Source organism: Diaphorina citri, unplaced genomic scaffold (assembly GCF_000475195.1).
Source record: "Diaphorina citri unplaced genomic scaffold, Diaci psyllid genome assembly version 1.1 scaffold966, whole genome shotgun sequence".
Taxonomy (NCBI): Eukaryota; Metazoa; Arthropoda; class Insecta; order Hemiptera; family Psyllidae; genus Diaphorina; species Diaphorina citri.
In genome coordinates this window covers 1-17,316 of record NW_007378397.1, presented here as the reverse complement: position 1 = coordinate 17,316, position 17,316 = coordinate 1, and the positions used below count along the sequence as shown (strand labels likewise).

At 37.3% G+C, this 17,316-nt stretch overlaps 1 pseudogene; it reads left to right on the top strand.

Annotated features, from left to right (window-relative positions):
* The window catches only part of LOC108252898, a 28,072-nt pseudogene extending 11,141 nt beyond the window's left edge, over positions 1 to 16,931 (top strand).
* The last annotated feature ends 385 nt before the right edge of the window (positions 16,932 to 17,316 follow it).

Genomic DNA, 17,316 nt, shown 5'->3' with positions numbered 1-17,316 from the left:
AAGTAAAGTTTTAGCTGGTGGGGATTTTGGTAAAGAGTGCTTTGTCGAATGGCATTAGTCAGCACTTTCAATACTGGCACACAAAATATCGACTTACCTAGAGTGAGAAATAATTCACGTTATATTTTCCCCGAAGAAAGAAGAAATATGTACCTCTACATTACCAAATGAGAAAAAAGTCAAAGTGAGAGTAAAAATATACAAAATATTAATATGGAAGTGTGAACAACCTGTAATGCTATTTACAAAAAGTATTGAAATTATTGGGAGACGAAAATATTGTACTCACTCTACTGGAATATGGCGCAGTTGGCGTTGCTACAGAAATAAACTAGACAGACAAATAAAGAAGAGGTAAACATCAGAGAAAAAGTAGAATAAGGGACGAGGGACATTTACGATATCTCTAACCGTTTGGTCGATATAGCTGAAAACCGCCAAAAAGCGGTCGAAACCCGCCAAAAAGCGGTCAAAATACCGCCGACCGCAGCACCTATTTTAACCAAACGTTTTGTGTTGCATCCTTGTCACATTTGTGAGCTACATACCAAATTTCATTGTTTTGCACATTGCATTTTCACTGAGTTCAAGGCGTTTATACAAATACGAGCATGTACAAAATAAAAGTTCATGGTGGAGGTTCAACTTTAGGTTGGGACTTTCAAACTTTTACAGTATCCCTGAAGCGACCTAAGAAATTGAGCCAAAGGTGCATTCTTAAGATTCAGACCAAAAATACCTTTCACTCGGTATTGGTGTACGAGTAAGTAGGGCCATCGGCTTTAATAAACGCCCTATGTCACTGCGACCTGGTCAGATCTTTTGTGACATTCCCTTTAGTTATCTAGAAAAGTCCTAGACGTCTTATGACGGCCAGGCTTCTTTTAGGACTGTTTTAATATTAATCTTACAATGTGTTGTACCGTGTACCCATTTCAGTTGTTGCAGGACACACAACTCATATGCGTCATCTGTGTTCTCCTCCTGATAGATGGCCTTATAGTAACGGTATGGCTTAGTGTGGATCCTATGCAGAGACAACTTAGGAACCTGACACGAGAGATCAGCTCTACAGACAGAAGTGTGGTGTATCAACCTCAGGTGGGATCCGTTATAACTACCTATGCTATTAACTAGGAGAAAGTAATTGCTTCACGTACCCTCGACGTAAATGGGTTCTTCAAATTAAATTGATCCCAAAGCCCCAAAGGCAAGGTGAACTTAAACCCTTGACAAATGACAGACCTCTGGTCTTAACAAAGTTCGACAGTACTTGAAGGCATGTGATGTGATCTCGACCCCAGTCTAACTGAGATGTTGGTAAAGAAACTTTTCAGTCTAGGTAAATATATTTTGCACTCCTATTCAGGTATTATGGACAATGTGTTGATCTCATTTCTTCTGGTCCCTTCCCAGGTGGAGGTATGCGGGTCTCAATTCACCAGCTCCTGGTTAGGTGCTCTGTACGCCTACAAGGGTCTGCTTCTCGTGGTAGGGGGCTACATGGCGATGTTTCTCTCAATGCCTTCATATTCTACATCCTAACCCCTTCATTTTTCATCCCACAGGATCACGACGTTCGTATCATCATCGGAAGTTTCTCCCCTAGTGTCGCTCCACGACTTTTCTGTCACGCCCACAGTCTGGGCATGACGGGGCCAGAATATGTGTGGATTCTTGCCTTCTCACCCCGCAACTGGTGGAGCAAACCCCTGGATGGGTGTGAGGTCGAGAGTGCGGTGGAGCAGGTCATTCTGATATCTAGTATGGGTGTGGCAGCTCCTCTACACACCAAAGGAGTGGAGGTGAGTGACATGGACATTTTACTTTCTACATATTACAGTATGCTTAATAACACATATGAGAATAGAATATGCCTCATTTCTACTGCTAAGGATGAGACTTCACATAAGGGGATTTCAAGGGGAAATATTGAAAAACAGATACCCATTTTTTAATGCTCTTTCTTAGTTTGACCTTTAGTAATTTCTTCTTTAATTTAACCTTTTTACGTTATTTGGAGATTCTAATAAATAAAACTTAAAATTTCAATTTAATCTGTCCTTCTAATCTTTTGAATTTATGTTCAAGTCAATGCAGTGAACGCTCCAATAGAAACGAGTCCAGTCTAGTGAACTGTAAACTGATGCAGCTCCAATATTATTATTATTAGTGCAGCACTCTGAACAATACGGATTAAAGTAGAGAAAAAAAAAAACTCTAAGCATCTTGAATCTGAAGTGAGAAGCCTACTCCTAAATATCAATAGGTACTTTCGTCCTAAATAGAAGCCCAACAAGAACAGATTGGTCTCAGATGATGTGAGGAAGAACAAGAAGAAAGTTTAATGCCAAAATATTTTCGCCTGTTTTCCTTGGGATTTTCCAAGGATTAGAAGCATTTTATTTTCGAAGCTTTCTGTTGATCATCAACATTTTTGTTTGACCTAAAATAAAGTAAACATTAGAGAAGTAAACATTTTTGTTGCAAGACAACAAAATACACAACTTAAGAGGAAATCTGTGCCCCTTTCCTTGAGGAAACTAAACCCCAGTACCCCAGTCTACGATTCACTCGTGCGAGAGGTTCACATTAGATGTTGAGAGTGAAAAGCAAGGAATAGTATGGAAATACGAAAGCAAGGCAACACATTTGATGAGGAATGGATAGATAAATAATGATACCAAAGGGAAGCTAACATATGGAAAAGGAATTGAAGTAAATGAGACAGAAACCAGAACAGGGGTCCATTTCACGAAACTATACAATATTATCTCGAATTCGTGTATCGAACTATTACACACGAGAAGACAAGTGTAATTGACTTCGTATTATAGGACCAAGAATGGCGGATTGGGGCAGACTGACTTTAAAAATATCAACTCTAACTGGAGTAGATATTCAGATAACACACAGGACGTTAGTAAGAGAAGAACGTTCTACGTATTTGCCAAGCTGTTCACCAAGGCCTAAGACAAGCCAAGTCGTAAACTTTCAGCACAAGGAAGTCTCCTGGTACTTTTCTTTGTTTTTATGTTCTTCTTACTTGAGGAATTTTATGTGTTTATTTGTTTGTATGTTCTTTCCATTTTCATTTGCTATTATTCTACATTGACGGCTTTACTAGTGCAGAGAAATTTCCGCAGGCATTTTGTGGATATACTCGTAGGTATAACAAATGACATCGTTCAATTTTTTACGTGCTGGTTTACGAGTAAAGATGGGTTTATTGTCAATGACGATTTTTTTTTTTAATAAAAAGTTATTTCCAAATAAGACTTGTATGTGCCACCACCTCATTTAATATTGAGATTATTTAACAGCCAGGTGTTATGCTAAGCTTTTCCATTGTTCTCCTAGGTGTTATGCTAACCTTTTCCATTGTTCTCCTAAATACGATCATGAATTAGGACTAATGACCGTCATTTTGATTCCAGGTTTCCTTCGGAGCTGAATCTCCTGCTTTGAGTGACCGAAGGGAGTTCCCCCTATTCTTTCGTACGATGGCACCTGCAGCCTCCCACATCCCTGCCACTATTGCATTCCTCTCCTATCACAATTGGAAAGCTGTCATTGCGCTCTCCCAAAATCTGGATCTCTACTCATTGGTAAGTGTATCTTGTGCTTTATTTTGAAATCGCAAATACGCGAGTAATTCTGTATTTTTGGGATTCTCCTTTTAAAGAAAATTTTACATACCCATTTTCATGGCATATTATGTTAGGCATCAATACAATACATATATATCACCACAAATCTGTTTCACATCTTTTTACCAACGATAGAATAGAACCATCTTCAAATTGTAACAAGCATTCTCCTTTATTTCACCGTGTTCTGCTTTCCATTGAGAGATACTCTTAATATTCAGAGCGGCATTTGAGGCAGAATTAGAAATTCTCTCTCGGGAATTATAAATTATGGTGGCATTCATGTAGGTACAGGTACACATACGAGTATGAAGGCGATAATCAATCACAAAATATCCTCACCCTCACGCACTGTTTTCCTAGATACATACATGCAGTTCTATTTTATGAGCTTAAACATTCTACCCTTCCCCTTTGAATGTTCTGAATATGCACTCCACTCCATACAATACATAATCTATTATTTCCACATTTGCAGTCTACTGTTGCACGCATTAACTCATAAACAATAGACTAAGAAGAGGAGAATGAATAGAACTGAATAGCAAGTCAGGGAAGAGAAATGAAGAGACGGAACTGTGAGAAGAAAACGAGAAAGGGAATAGGTAATGAGGAGAAGATCAGAAATGTCGCAGTGAACAGTGTACTTAGCCTATCATACATAGTTCGTACCTTTTTCATTCTAGGTATAACACTAACTTTCGTTCTCATTTCTCATTATCTTTTCATGAACTTTCTCTTTTCCTCTTCTCCCTTTCTTCGATTCTTTTCTCTTTTAATTTCTCTCCTCTTTTCCCTATCCATGTAACACTTCCTTTAAAATCTTATTCTGTCTTTCGTGTTTCCTCTCTTCTTTTCTCTTTTTCTTTTACTTCCTGTCATTTTTAATTTTCATTCTTTTGTTGGAGATGTATTTTAAAGCTAGAGGCTACAGTACAGAGTGAAAATCAGCTTGAGCCAGGATGACAAAATGACTCCCAGGAAAAATCTGGGACATTGTTGTCTTCGCTTCTATTTGCCCCCATTATTAAATAAACAGATTAAGCGTTCTAGTTGTATCTACATTAAATCATGCTATGCATTATGACACAATTTATTTATTTATTTATTTTTTCTCTAGTGCGATCGAACGTACAATCGAAAAATCTTAGTGTATGTACCAGGTTTTACTGGACCAGGACACTTATATCCTTTCAGGTTATAGTAACACAATACAATCCGTCACTGACTTGGGGTTCATCCCATCATGTAATTCCGTCTTGTCATGATGTATCTTCTCTATCAAGACAGATTTAAACTTTTTCAATTAGAACTCCGAAACCCATCATTGCGTTATTTTCGTTCCATAAGTTTGAGTTGACTGCACATTTTTATAGCTTTTCATTTTTATCTTTTTCGATTATGGGAGCAATTCCGAAAGTTTCATCTTCGGTAAAAATGATGATATCGACAATTTTATTGTGTCATTTCAAATGTTCACTATTTGTCGAGCGGTTAAGGTTAATATTTAACCCTTCCATGTTCGGGTTTTATTTGGAAAGAAGAGATGCTTTTAAAAGTTAATTTAATTTTCCGTGTTTAAGCACTTTTTTTTAAAGAAATTTGATTTATTTTCAGGCAATCAATGATTTGGTAACGCACCTGGAGATGTCGAATATCACCTGTCGAACTATCATAACATTTGCTGAGACTGATTTCATGGATCAGTTGAAAATGCTGAAGGTGAGTCATTCATACTTATCCTTTATTTACTTAGAAAACTTTGGAGGGCACTAAATTCTTTGACAGACCAATTTCTACACATTTAATAAACTTTGAGAACCATTTTCTGATACCTTAACGTATTTTGGGAAAATATCTCTAGAAAAAATAATGCAAATGTAATTTCTTCCCTCTCTTTTTAAACTTTTTTAAATGTTTATTTAGAAATTTAAACAACTTTGAAACGATGTGAATTGACTTTTATTTTTATGTAGATAAGTATGAAAAAAAAAGCATAAAAGAAAAGAACACTTAAGTACTAAAACTTGAAAAGTAGTTTGAATTTTTTCAGCAAAATTAAACTTCTCTCTTTTCTGGAGGATTTTTTATCATGTAAAATGTTAGGGAAAGTTTGGTATTTAAGGTATTATGAAAATAAGCCCATCAGAGGTCAGGTAGATAGAGTAGAACTCAAAGTTACCAGGGTATTAACTCCGTCAGGATCAGGATTGCAGATCCTATAAATTTTCACATGGTACTTGTAATTAAGGAAGTGTGGACGGGTTTCTGAACATCGAAGCGAGCACTACGATAACCTTGAAGAATGGAGCACTTGGTGAACACACGCGAGCGCTGAGCCCGCGAATGGTACTGTACCACGCTCGCGATTGCATTACATGTTACATTGCGCTAGTGTGGACCCCGACAGCAGCAAAAATACCTACATAATTATTATTCATTGCTTATGTAGGTAGATATTAGGTAAGTATACCTAGATAGCTATATTTTTTATTTATTAGGTCCCTCAGGACCAAAGACCCCTGTAATACAGAAAACACCTTACTTCCTCTACTATGTGACACACGTTCCGAGCAATAAATTTTCAAAGGTCCCTTCTGCAGCACATTTCTTCCCCTGTTATTGTGTGCACATATCTGAGCAATGAAATTCCACAGGTTCTCCCTAGCGATTCACAGTACCTCTCGCTACAGAGGGATATCCTAAACTATGTCCGAGGTATCAGGGGAATCACTTTATTTTCCTCCATCACCTGCGGATACCTTTTCCTATACGAGGGTTTTATTTTGTTTTTAATCAACACTTTATGTCCAATATTCAAAAGCTTTGTTTTTATTTCCAATCACACGGCATTCTCTCAAGTATGCCTGCTCTCAATGACCTAGTTATCTATATTTTACAAGCACTATTATTATTATTATTTCCGATATCTGCATAATTACTATTTTGTATAAATGCCGTGTAATAATAATAATTATAATTATTTAATTGTCTTCTGACAGTTTCATTTGTCCATACACGGTGGGTTTTGAGTCAGCTATGTGTGATACATTCCTTAGGGTTATCATGCCCATGATTAATTCACCGGGTATGGAGTTTGATATTCATACGCGACTTGAAAAAGTTCATACTGGATAAATGTTCACGCAACTTCAAACTTCAGAAATACTAATTATTATGCAATGAACGATTAGTGGAGATGTCTGTTTCACTTAAAAAATACTATGCATTTATGCAATAATTACCTAGATGTAGTTACATTTATGTATTCCATTTCCTTTTATCTGAACAATTTGTATGAATGCCGTATAATAAAATAATTATGCAATGTGCAATGAAAGATTAGTGGAGATGTCTGTTTCACTTGAATATGTATTTCCTTATGACCTCAGATTCGAATTTTTCACAACTTTTTACATAGGAATCGACCATTTATTTATAATTTTTACCCACTTGCAACTCCTCCATTAGGGCGTTTCATATCGTTTTATCCTCTAATGTCAGGTCCACACATGCGTAATGTAACGTGAACATGTTAACGCGAGCGCCTTACATGTATCAATATTGACTAGTGTGGACGGGATAGAAGCACTCAAGTGAATGCTCGCCGAACGCTCGCCTCGGAACGCTTCTTTGATGTTTGATACAGACGTGTTACTCAAGTGTGGACGGGTTTCTGAACATCGAAGTGAGCACTACGATAACCTTGAAGAATGGAGCACTTGGTGAACACACGCGAGCGCTGAGCCCGCGAATGGTACTACACCACGCTCGCGATTACATTACATGTTACATTGCGCTAGTGTGGACCCGGCATAACAGCAGAAAAAATACCTAAATAATTATTATTAATTGCTTATGTAGGTAGATATTAGGTAAGTATACCTAGGTAGCTATATTTTTTATTTATTAGGTCCCTCAGGACCAAGGACCCCTGTGATACAGAAAACACCTTACTTCCTCTACTATGTGACACACGTTCCGAGCAATAAATTTTCAAATGTCCCTTCTGCAGCACATTTCTTCCCCTGTTATCGTGTGCACATATCTGAGCAATGAGGTTCCACAAGTTTTCCCTAGCGATTCACAGTACCTCTCGCTACAGAGGGATATCCTAAACACCTATGTCCAAGGTATCACGGGAATCACTTTATTTTCCTCCATCACCTGCGGATACCTTTTCCTATATACGAGGGTTTTATTTTGTTTTTAATCAACACTTCATGTCCAATATTCAAAAGCTTTGTTTTTATTTCCAATCGCACGGCATTCTCTCAAGTATGCCTGCTCTCAATGACCTAGGTATCTATATTTTTTTACACTGCTCTTTTAGAGATAGGCGTAGCAATCACTCGAAGGTATTTATTAGGTACGTACCCTATTTGAAACAACACTTTGGTTCGCTTTAAATTTTGAAACTCTCGATGTGATCGTGTTTCAGTGGAATAAGGGACGTTTAAATTTTATATTTTCCGATATCTGCATAAATAGTATTTTGTATGAATGCCGTGTAACTAGATAATTATGCAATGTGCAATGAAAGATTAGTGGAGATGTCTGTTTTACTGGAATATTTTATTTCCTTGTGTGAACAATTTGTATGAATGCCGTGTAATTACATGATTATGCAATGCGCTATAAGATAAATATTAGTGGAGATGTCTGATTTTCACTCAGGTTTAAGAACTCCATCGTATTTTCTATATTAAAATCATTTCTACCTGATTTTAATTGTAACAATGATGTGTGAGAGGTATGCTGTGTCGTTTTGGCAACCCATACTTTGGGCAGTCCGTCAATAAAATTTATTGATTTTGAAGGTCCATTTTAACTTTTGGGTTGTATGGAAAACGAATGTGTAGGTACTACATAAATACCTATGTACTTCACTTTTGGTTAAAGGGTAAAATTTATTAATTTGTTACACTATAAAGGAGGACTAGTTTCGCCTGTTAGGGCATGTTTCTCTTAAAATCCGCCCCGGGCGGGAATCGAACCCGCGGCCTAGCGCTTACAAGGCAGACGCGCTACCAACTAAGCTAACTAGGCTGGTTTTTTCATTCTTAATAACAAATTTATGTGATAAGTTTTTTGAAAAGTTGCAAACTTGCAAAAAAAAAAAAAAGCTCGCGAATGATTTTTTCGTGGAAATGAAAATGCCAATGTAAACAACGAGGATTTTTTCTCAATTATACTACAGTCTTTGAGAGATAGAGTTGAAGTAGATCAGAAAGCATATTTACGTAAACGTATTTATTTATCAATTTATTACTTTCTATTTTTTCGAATTTGTATGAATGCCGTGTAATTACATGATTATGCAATGCGCTATAAGATAAATATTAGTGGAGATGTCTGATTTTCACTCAGGTTTTAAGAACTCCATCGTATTTTCTATTATGTATTAAAATCATTTCTACCTGATTTTAATTGTAACAATGATATGTGAGAGGTATGCTGTGTCGTTTTGGCAACCCATACTTTGGGCAGTCCGTCAATAAAATTTATTGATTTTGAAGGTCTATTTTAACTTTTGGGTTGTATGGAAAACGAAAGTGTACTACATAAATACCTATGTACTTCAATTTTAGTTAAAGGGTAAAATTTATTCATTTGTTACACTATAAAGGAGGACTAGTTTCGCCTGTTAGGGCATGTTTCTTCCAATGCCTTCATATTCTACATCCTAACCCCTTCATTTTTCATCCCACAGGATCACGACGTTCGTATCATCATCGGAAGTTTCTCCCCTAGTGTCGCTCCACGACTTTTCTGTCACGCCCACAGTCTGGGCATGACGGGGCCAGAATATGTGTGGATTCTTGCCTTCTCACCCCGCAACTGGTGGAGCAAACCCCTGGATGGGTGTGAGGTCGAGAGTGCGGTGGAGCAGGTCATTCTGATATCTAGTATGGGTGTGGCAGCTCCTCTACACACCAAAGGAGTGGAGGTGAGTGACATGGACATTTTACTTTCTACATATTACAGTATGCTTAATAACACATATGAGAATAGAATATGCCTCATTTCTACTGCTAAGGATGAGACTTCACATAAGGGGATTTCAAGGGGAAATATTGAAAAACAGATACCCATTTTTTAATGCTCTTTCTTAGTTTGACCTTTAGTAATTTCTTCTTTAATTTAACCTTTTTACGTTATTTGGAGATTCTAATAAATAAAAGTTAAAATTTCTTTAAAAAAAAAAAAAAAAAAAAAAAAAAAAAGTGCAACCTGGGGGAGAATTTTCCCTCCCCCTTTAGTCCCTCTTATGGATAATGTGGAGAAGACAGGTGACAGAATACAAAATTAAATACAGGGTGTTCACAATTATGTACGAGATATGTGAACGTTCTTCCGAATCTCCTTTCATAGATCGGAAGATGATAGAAGATGTGGAGAGCTTTTAATCCTAAAATAATGCATGAAAAATCCTTTGTCATTTTGAAGGATCTGGAGGATACTATAGAATGGGCGAACTTGCCAAATTTTACAATCGAAGAAATTCCAGAGTACCCTGTACAATGTATAGGAAAATGGAGTTTTGAAAACAATAAAATTGCTCACATTTTATGGCACTCAATATATTGGTCCCCACCCCCCACCAATTCAGCAAAGTAATTACGAGAAATATGTTACGTACAAATGGGGTCATCCCAAAATTGTCCTGTCTACCCCCAACCCCATCATTCCATTAACGGTCTACCAGCAAATATTTTGCAATTTGCAATATCTTCATTGGATTTTGATATCTATTGGAACTAGTATTATCCAATATTTGTTACCAAACAGTTATGTATAAGTTTGAGAGGAAGTGTTAAACTGTTAAAGGCTGGCCTCTATCTTTGTTATTAATGATTTAAACTAATTTAAAGTTATTAAAATATGGGTACACACTTTTTTTTGTTTGTTATCAAATTTGGAAAGAGCTAGTTCTTCGCCCCGTCATAGTCATAGTGAAATAATGAAGTTTTTCATCTTAGTCAACCTCAAAAAGCCCTACATCACTAGCAAGCTACTTATAGCAGAAGGAAAACATGAATGAAGAAAAGTTGGCAAAAAAAAAGTTTATAAAAAAGAGACTTTTTTGTAAGCGCTTGAAAGTTGTAGACCAGAAATACCAGAATGATGCAGTATTCATTAAAACTTCTTAAATTCTCTGTTTGCACTGTTCTGTCGATAAGAGTTTCTATTTTAAAGTTATTTCCATTTCTCTCTCTCTCTCTCTCCCTCTCTTTCTGAGTGCGAATCAATGTTTTTACAAACATCCATTCAAGAGTTTTTCGAATTCACAGTATTAAATTTCATTATTACAGAACTGTATTTCCACGGAAAAGAGTCTTCATAATACTCGTACTGTCTAAAAATGAGACCGGATTAAGTGTGCTAATGAACATTGAATACTGTACCTATAGTATAATCCTGTACCTAAATACCTACCGGACTGCTACCATATTCAGCAGTTTATACTTAGGTATAACTTGGAGCTATGTACTTAGTACTTAGGTCGGTAAATATATCTTGGTTTCCTCTATTCACAAATAATAAAAGCTACTTATATCGTGGGTAAGAATCTCTCATCTCCCTTCGTTTCTATACCCTGATATTTTCCCGAACACAATAGCTGGATTTTTTATCTGGTTAGCTTTCATTCACACTGGCTTCCTTTCAAAAGTTCAAAAGTTGGAAATGTAAAGCAGCGCGTTTTACAACAAAGTTTGTAATGCAAACTTCGCAATAATTCAATTTGGTACAATAATGTTGTTAGTTTGTTGCGCTGAGCTTTGGGTTATTGTGTTGCTAATTTATTCATCAAATTGTAGGTATGAGTACCTAAACATGGTTCTCTATTTGGCAAATGTTTCAACGCTTGCTTTATTTTTACGCTTGTGGGAGTTGAACATCTAAATCATATAATTATTGTCTCTGCTCTACCACCCTATTAATACGTACTTAGTCTTTATCAAGTACACGAGATTTGATAATAAAGCCAAAGGAAGATCGTAACCCCTAGACAAGCTGTATGGTGTATGCTAATGGCTACGGCTGTAAATTACATGATTGTAAAGTCATTCTTTACCACCCAAATCATAGGAGATCGTTGGATCCTAGATCGGGATTCGAATACATGCACACCCGCTCAACAGGCGACTGGCTCAACCATTGTGCTATAGAGATAGGGAAGATATCTGTTTTATGTAGTTTCTTATTACACACGGAAACTTGTCTAATACACCACCTGCGAGTTCTACGGCTGACAAAACACAAGGGGTTAATATTTCGTTTTAATCTCGTGAAGGTCTACTATTGTGACGTTTAAAATAATTTTAACCCCCTGTCTACCTCCTCCTTTCCCTATTTTCATTTCATAAGAGTTAAATTACATGATTGTAAAGTCATTCTTTACCACCCAAATCATAGGAGATCGTTGGATCCTAGATCGGGATTCGAATACATGCACACCAGCTCAACAGGCGACTGGCTCAACCATTGTGCTATAGAGATAGGGAAGATATCTGTTTTATGTAGTTTCTTATTACACACGGAAACTTGTCTAATACACCACCTGCGAGTTCTACGGCTGACAAAACACAAGGGGTTAATATTTCGTTTTAATCTCGTGAAGGTCTACTATTGTGACGTTTAAAATAATTTTAACCCCCTGTCTACCTCCTCCTTTCCCTATTTTCATTTCATAAGAGTCCCAGGGGTACATTTTGGTACTCATTTTGTTTATTTAGGTGATAAATATTTCAAAACTAAGCCTCTCCCTCTGATGGATAAAATGAGAGGGAGAGAAGAGGGAAAACCTGAGAGAGAAAGGGAGAGGTGAGCTGGAAACAGAGAGTGGGTAATAAAATGGAAATTTCAATTTTCTCCAAACCACTCACTCTCTTAAGTATTAAACAATACTTCACGAGTGCAACTTTTTGTGCCAACTCCGGGAATACTAGTGAACCAAGTGTCTACCCCTCTGATGGATAAAATGAGAGGGAGAGAAGAGGGAAAACCTGAGAGAGAAAGGGAGAGGTGAGCTGGAAACAGAGAGTGGGTAATATAGTGGAAATTTCAATTTTCTCCAAACCACTCATTCTCTTAGTATTAAACAATACTTCACGAGTGCTACTTTTTGTGCCAACTCCGGGAATACTAGTGAACCAAGTGTCTATGTGATTTTGAAAAAATGAAAATCAACACAAGATGGATTCAAGAGTAATCAGAATATCACCCTTAGGCCGACCACGCACTATCAGGTAGACCTGACAGGTACGCCTCAACAGGGCCTCCTGTCATGTTTACCTGATAGTGTGTGTGATCATAAGGTAGACCTGACAGATGGACCTGTTCAGGCGTACCTGTCAAGTCTACCTTATAGTGTGTGTGCTCATCAGGTAGACCTGACAGGCTGACCTATTCAGGCGTATCCGTCAGGTCTATCTAGCAGTGAGTGGCTGGCCTTATTTACGAGACACTGAAATAGAAGAGGTTAACTACTGTGAAACTATAGGACGGACAGAAGCAATCAGATTGGACGAGGCAGGAGCATAGAAAAGTACCTTTGTAATCCGCTTAGACGCAGGAAATCCTTCCCTTGTGCTTATTGAGTCAGCAAATGTATCATCCCGCTCCCCGAGTGATGAAAAATTGCAAATATCATTATTAACGCTTTGCTAGAATAAGCCACACTGACATGTATAGGACGGACAGAAGCAATCAGATTGGACGAGGCAGGAGCATAGAAAAGTACCTTTGTAATCCGCTTAGACGCAGGAAATCCTTCCCTTGTGCTTATTGAGTCAGCAAATGTATCATCCCGCTCCCCGAGTGATGAAAAATTGCATTTACGGCTGACAAAACACAAGGGGTTAATATTTCGTTTTAATCTCGTGAAGGTCTACTATTGTGACGTTTAAAATAATTTTAACCCCAAGCTGTCATTGCGCTCTCCCAAAATCTGGATCTCTACTCATTGGTAAGTGTATCTTGTGCTTTATTTTGAAATCGCAAATACGCGAGAAAATTCTACGCATTTTCATAGCATATTATGTTAGGCATCTATACAATACATATATATCACCACAAATCTGTTTCACATCTTTTTACCAACGATAGAATAGAACCATCTTCAAATTGTAACAAGCATTCTCCTTTATTTCACCGTGTTCTGCTTTCCATTGAGAGATACTCTTAATATTCAGAGCGGCATTTGAGGCAGAATTAGAAATTCTCTCTCGGGAATTATAAATTATGGTGGCATTCATGTAGGTACAGGTACACATACGAGTATGAAGGCGATAATCAATCACAAAATATCCTCACCCTCACGCACTGTTTTCCTAGATACATACATGCAGTTCTATTTTATGAGTTGGAAATTCTCTCTCGGGAATTATAAATTATGGTGGCATTCATGTAGGTACAGGTACACATACGAGTATGAAGGCGATAATCAATCATCACAAAATATCCTCACACACTGCTTTCCTAGATACATGCAGTTCTATTTTATGACCTTAAACATTCTACCCTTCCCCTTTGAATGTTCTGAATATGCACTCCACTCCATACAATACATAATCTATTATTTCCACATTTGATGCAGTCTACTGTTGCACGCATTAACTCATAAACAATAGACTAAGAAGAGGAGAATGAATAGAACTGAATAGCTGAGCTTAAACATTCTACCCTTCCCCTTTGAATGTTCTGAATATGCACTCCACTCCATACAATACATAATCTATTATTTCCACATTTGCAGTCTACTGTTGCACGCATTAACTCATAAACAATAGACTAAGAAGAGGAGAATGAATAGAACTGAATAGGAAGTCAGGGAAGAGAAATGAAGAGACGGAACTGTGAGAAGAAAACGAGAAAGGGAATAGGTAATGAGGAGAAGATCAGAAATGTCGCAGTGAACAGTGTACTTAGCCTATCATACATAGTTCGTACCTTTTTCATTCTAGGTATAACACTAACTTTCGTTCTCATTTCTCATTATCTTTTCATGAACTTTCTCTTTTCCTCTTCTCCCTTTCTTCGATTCTTTTCTCTTTTAATTTCTCTCCTCTTTTCCCTATCCATGTAACACTTCCTTTAAAATCTTATTCTGTCTTTCGTGTTTCCTCTCTTCTTTTCTCTTTTTCTTTTACTTCCTGTCATTTTTAATTTTCATTCTTTTGTTGGAGATATATTTTAAAGCTAGAGGCTACAGTACAGAGTGAAAATCAGCTTGAGCCAGGATGACAAAATGACTCCCAGGAAAAATCTGGGACATTGTTGTCTTCGCTTCTATTTGCCCCCATTATTAAATAAACAGATTAAGCGTTCTAGTTGTATCTACATTAAATCATGTTATGCATTATGACACAATTTAATTGCGATTTTTTTTTCTACGTACAAATGGGGTCATCCCAAAATTGTCCTGTCTACCCCCAACCCCATCATTCCATTAACGGTCTACCAGCAAATATTTTGCAATATCTTCATTGGATTTTGATATCTATTGGAACGAGTATTATCCAATATTTGTTACCAAACAGTTATGTATAAGTTTGAGAGGAAGTGTTAAAGGCCTCTATCTTTGTTATTAATGATTTAAAGTTATTAAAATATGGGTACACACTTTTTTTTTGTTATCAAATTTGAAAAGAGCTAGTTCTTCGCCCCGTCATAGTCGTAGTGAAATAATGAAGTTTTTCATCTTAGTCAACCTCAAAAAGCCCTACACCACTAGCAAGCTACTTATAGCAGAAGGAAAACATGAATGAAGAAAAGTTGGCAAAAAAAGTTTATAAAAAAGAGACTTTTTTGTAAGCGCTTCGTACATTCTAGAAAAACAATATTTATTTATACCTGTTCTTCAAGCTGTAAATGTACCTAAATACAGTTTTCTATGTTTCCTTCCGTTTGTGCATACACATTGTTTACAGCTTGGAAAAACAGGTACCTACATACACGTGATACTTTTACCCCTCTCAGGTTTTAATCTAATTATTCAAATTATGAAGACACTCTTGCAGATTTTGCCCATTTGCACTGTTGTCTGGATTTTGCATAATTAGCATAGTTACCAGTAACTCCACTGACTCCGAGGTTCGTCTGTTTCACAGTCCGACATCTCATTCCTACATAGTCTTCCTCAGCCTCAAAGTCAATATATCCATCTAACATACGACGCTGTGTGGGTTGTGGCCCACGGGATGCGCGGGTTGCTGTCCCACAATGCCAGTCTGGTGCGGGACTTCAGTTACAACACGACGCTGTGTGGGTTGTGGCCCACGGGATGCGCGGGTTGCTGTCCCACAATGCCAGTCTGGTGCGGGACTTCAGTTACAACAGACGGGACATTGCTGAAGAACTGATGCACAGTCTGAGTCAGGTCGAGTTTGTTGGCGTGTCGGTAAGTAGAACTATTACTTTTGTAGCTTTTCTAGGTTCCATCAAGGCCCGGGGCCGGGGATAGCAGCTTAACTCCATACACAAAAAGCCCACTCAGCGGCTTAGAGGTACGGACAAACAGCCCTAGAGGATGGGTTAAGCTACTACGAAGCTCAGAGCTTTTTCAAAAATGTTGTCACAGCATCACTAAGTTCTTCCTTTAAAATCCCTTCTCTTTTCTACTCAATTGTCCTCACGCGATTCTCAAGGAGTTGTTTGACCCGTGGTGAAAGTCGCGGCTGTCCGCCCCTAACTTCAGCTTCCGATACTTCGAGTCTGTCGAAAATTGTACCGGGCTCCTCCGGTATGCAGTCTAACGCCCCCTCGTGCAGGAAGGTTCCTGGATAGAGCTGCAAGGGAAAAGTTTGCAAAATACCTATACTATAGGTCCTATAGGAATAGGAAAGGAGAAACAAAAACATAAAACGAAGGTCCGGATGAGATTAATGTATGCTTCCTGCAACTCCTGCATAATTAAATTATTTCTAAGCTCGCCCTGAAATTATGAAGGTTACATGTAGATATTATCGCTCCTCATACACAGAATTAAGTGGAATATTGCATCAAAACAAGAATAGTACCACTGATTTTTCCATAGATACCTACACTTGAGTACACACTGATGAAATTTAGAAAATAGTTTTAGCAATAACTATCTCTTGTAAAATCGCACCATCACGAACTAAAAAGCCGCCACAAACTTACGATTTGTACGGTAAATATTATACATAATTGTTTTACAAATTTTGATAATTTTCTCTTCATATTGATTCCAGGGTCCTCTGTCATTCGACGGCGCAGATAGGATTGGAATATCCGCTTTCTATCAAATTCAAAGTAAGTACCTAACTATCCCTGAACTATTAATAGTATCTAACTAACTATCTATATCTACTATTAGATATGTTTGTATTATGTTAACTGTAAGTAAAGAATCTCAATTATCTGACTGGATTACTTAATTATGGAGATTCCAGGTTATGTACACAGCCCTAATTTTATTTGGTTGATGTTCCCATTTTATAGTTTCTAATAAACCACAGAGGTAACTACTGGTATCCATTTGGTCTACTATTTAATTGTTCGTAGTTCTTACTCAAATACGTCTTAATGTTGGTCCTTTTCTTCATTCCCAAATTACCGAATACGATGGTGATCAAGTGATCATAGAGTAGAATACTTAAGTGTTAATAAAAAGTAAAAACCCTCGAAGTTTGAACTT